Source organism: Nicotiana sylvestris, chromosome 10 (assembly GCF_000393655.2).
Source record: "Nicotiana sylvestris chromosome 10, ASM39365v2, whole genome shotgun sequence".
NCBI lineage: Eukaryota > Viridiplantae > Streptophyta > Magnoliopsida > Solanales > Solanaceae > Nicotiana > Nicotiana sylvestris.
Genome location: NC_091066.1, coordinates 83,437,815 through 83,441,617, shown reverse-complemented (window position 1 = coordinate 83,441,617; position 3,803 = coordinate 83,437,815). Strand labels below are relative to the sequence as shown.

Below are 3,803 nucleotides of genomic sequence, written 5' to 3'. Positions count from 1 at the left end.
TTATCAAACTGGGTGAGAGAATTGAAGAGGGTATCAAAAGCGGTATGGTTACAAATTTTGAGGCCTTGCAAGCTACAAATAAGGCCTTACAGTCTGGTGGTGTGTCCAAGAAGAGGGACGTAGGGGCCGTGATGGTTGCACAAAGGATCAAATCTCCCCTCAAATACCAAACTTACCTAACACCTCCACTCATATATCAACCAACCCCAAATTACCAAGCACCTTCACACTCATACCAAGCTCCACCATCAACTTATCAATCACTTCTACCTCCTACATATCAGTATACTTCACCCAGATATTCCCAACCTGGACATGTCTACACTACTACAAAAAAGCCTTTTAGTGGCAATTAGCCAATTGCCGATAAAATAAATCTCTCTGCACAACCATTAGCGACAATTGAACATTTGCCAAGAAATAATATTTTTACCAGCGATTCAAAGTAATAGCCAGTAAAGGTTACTAAATTAAAAGCCTATTTTACTCAGTTCATTCTCGCTCAAGTTTTTTCCCTATAAAATAATCCCTCCGTGTACTATGCAAAAAGGCATCCACCCACAGTAAGCCGCAAGATAGAGCAGATGTCTCTCCCTCTCTCCCATCATTGTTGGCGCTTAACTTGTCTTTCTCACCGTCACCGGCCACTGTCACTAGGTAATTCTCTCTCTCTCTTGGTTTTGATTTTGATGGCCTTTTGCTCGTGAAATGCAAAGCTGAAGTGGGTAAACATTGATTTTGTATTTGTAGTGAGTGCAGAAGAAGGTCTGCCTTCTTTAGATTCATATGCCAATTAAATTAAATATAGGTTTTATTTGTCATAGATTAGGGTTTTTTTACTAGTAAAATTCATTGCTCTTGTGTTGTTTATTTGTACTTTTGGCATACTCTATTCTTCTTCCTTTGCTGGTAAGTTTCTTAGGTCTCAATATTTTTGACTTTTCTCCAAAATTTATATTAGAAAGGTTCAATCTAGACTTACCCTACTTCAATTTTATGCATAATGGAGATGCAAAAATGAGAAGAAGTTGGTAAAATTTGAGATATAGTTTTGTGAATTTGGCCTTGTGAAAAATAAAGATTCACTTGATAATTTGATTCACAATATGGGTATGTTTCTTAAAGTTTGTTGAAGGCAGGCACTTTTGATGTAAAAAAAAAAAAATTGATATGCATATAAATTGCTTCTCATAAGTGCAATTTAATTACTACTAATTTCCTTCGCAGTGGGTGAAGGAGAATTTATAATACAGGGATGTTTTCTAAGACTTCACAATTTGCTGTCTTGTGTCATCCTCTGACATAGTAAGTTTTCCCTTTTTGTTAATAACAAGTTTTTGGATTACATGTCTAGTTAATTATTATATCTTTGAGGTGAAAATTTATTATTGTGTTGTTCCTGATATAATTATATTTTTAAATCTGATAGATTAATATGTCCAAATATCTGCAGTAATGCAACTTGATTTATGTTTGAGAGAAATAGGTCCTAACCACTATTTGATCTAGTTCTTTGTATTGTTTGTTAGACATGAATTGTTGATGGACTAGTTTTTCTTCACTTATTAACTCATGTTAATTGAATGTTTACCTTGTTTGAATAGAAATATTCATGGTCGTATTTCCGAGCGCCCTCATATCAAGAAGAATTATAACATATTGTGTTTTTAAATTTTGAAGGCTAAAACCATATTACTCTTTTTTTTAAATTGAAAAGTTATTCCAATAATTAAAGTTATTCTATCCTCCTTGTTTCATTTATGTGCATGCGACTATCCTTTCAACATATTATATATATATCGTCCTGCAACAATAAACTTGTATTCTTGTTTTCATGGAATAGTACTTCTATTTATTTATTAAACCATTTAGTTGGTATCTTTTATGCATGACATTGATACTCGTCATTGATCAAACCAAAACTTGCAAAGTATCATATATCCAAACTGTTAGTGTAAGTTATTTGATGCACAATCTCTTGAGATAGAAGATGTTTTTCGAACGATATTATGTTCAAACTATTGGTGTACAACTTTGCTTTACATTGGATTTCATTTTCTGACATTCATTTTATTTTCACTTCTAGCTAGTTCAGTTCCAAAATTATGTGCTTTTCTTATATTTTGAAAAAAGAGGCAAAGAGAATGGTTTTATGAGTGTAGGTGATGTAATGTGATGATTATTTTATGGATCTTGCATTTCTAGTTGTTGAAGTGTCCAAACTCCAAATATTCAGGTATTAGTCTTTTGTCAACCGATTATTAAGCTTATGTACAAATTTAAAGTTGTTGAAAATGGATGACTGGAGTTATATGTCATATGTTTGTTGAAAGTTGCCTCTTCCATGCTAAGTTATTTGATTCTAGTATTTATAAAAGCTAAAATGTACTTCACTGTGTTTATATTGTCAATTAACATATCTAAATTATTAAAAGGAGAAAGAAAGTATATTCTTACATATAATTGAAAATGCTAAGCAGTCTTCTAATGCTATAAATATTAAATTTTCGACTGGAACAAAGCCTGCTGATTAGTATGCCTTACTGCAACGTGCCATTAAGGAAAATGAATCTCGAAAATCAATAGTGTTTACTCCATTGAAGAGTGGAATTTATATGCAAATTTCTTTCAGAAAGTTGCTGATGTAGTGTAGTTACTTGCTCTTTCTCTAATCCTTTTTTATTAAAGTCTGTTCAAAGTATAGAATAGCTAGGCTTTAAACTCATAAATTGGCTTTTCAGCTAGAATCTAAACATGTACTGTAACTTTCTAATGCTACCAGTTTCATGTGGTATATCAATGCCTAGAGAGAAAAAATTAAAGTTCGTCTCAATAAAACTAAACAGATTTAAATTTCACACTATTATATATTCATGAGGAATAAACCACTCGCTACTGCCTCTTGTTTGATGCTTCAATGATGTAACTTTAAATACATCTAAAATATTTTATGTGTTTGGAGTATTCTAGGCGTGAAATTAAGTATTCTACTAAATTAAAATGTATAATGACTTCTTTTTGTATTTTAAATTTTTTTTTGCCATGAAAGGAGTCTCTTTGGGGTAGGCATCCAATATTGACATGCATTTGTAGGCTAGTAAGACAAGTTCTTGATGCATTTGAATATTGCCTGAAGTATATATTGAACTAGAGGTAAGAGATACTAAATCTGATAAATTGAATAAGGGGCTACCAAATTTCTTAATTTGTTGTCAAGACATAATGAACTAGATTAACAAATTTATTCTTCTCTATTTCAGGTATACATTTGTGTGCTATGGATCTTATGGATTTATAAAACAAGGGGTCAGGAAAGCAAGCAGGGTGACCAAGCTGGTGAAGAAAGATGTGATTAAATTACCGATCTGAGTTGTGTACTATTTATTTTAAGGTGTCAAAACTCTAAAAGTTAAGGATTTTGTCATTTTTATTTATGGATGTAATGAAGTATTATATTTTTAGAATGAATAAAAGTAGCGTATTTATTTTGCTACTTCAGGCCATAGCAAATGCTGTTAAAAAGTTTATACTTTTACTGGCAATAAATTAGATATATGTTAACAATAAAAATGCCTTTAAAAAAAGAAGCCACCATTTTCGACCGTAAGTTGGTCTTTACCGGCAACAACATTTTCCCCTAAATGTATGAACTAAGTTATTAATTTTCCACTTTTAGTGGCCACTTCAATTGCCGGAGAATAATTGCCGTTAATTTTCAGACCTTTTAGCGGCAATAGTTTGGGTCTTTACCAGCTTTTTTGTTTATTGTTGCTAAAACCTTTATCGACGGTGGAAACAACGGC

The 3,803-nt window shown here is 32.1% G+C and overlaps 1 long non-coding RNA gene across 1 annotated transcript; it reads left to right on the top strand.

Annotated features, from left to right (window-relative positions):
• Window positions 1-226: 226 nt before the first annotated feature.
• Window positions 227-3,493, top strand: LOC104237236 (uncharacterized). The gene is made up of 3 exons (XR_713583.2): window positions 227-657; window positions 1,228-1,305; window positions 3,261-3,493. It is a non-coding gene; the product is annotated as an uncharacterized lncRNA (long non-coding RNA).
• Window positions 3,494-3,803: the final 310 nt, after the last annotated feature.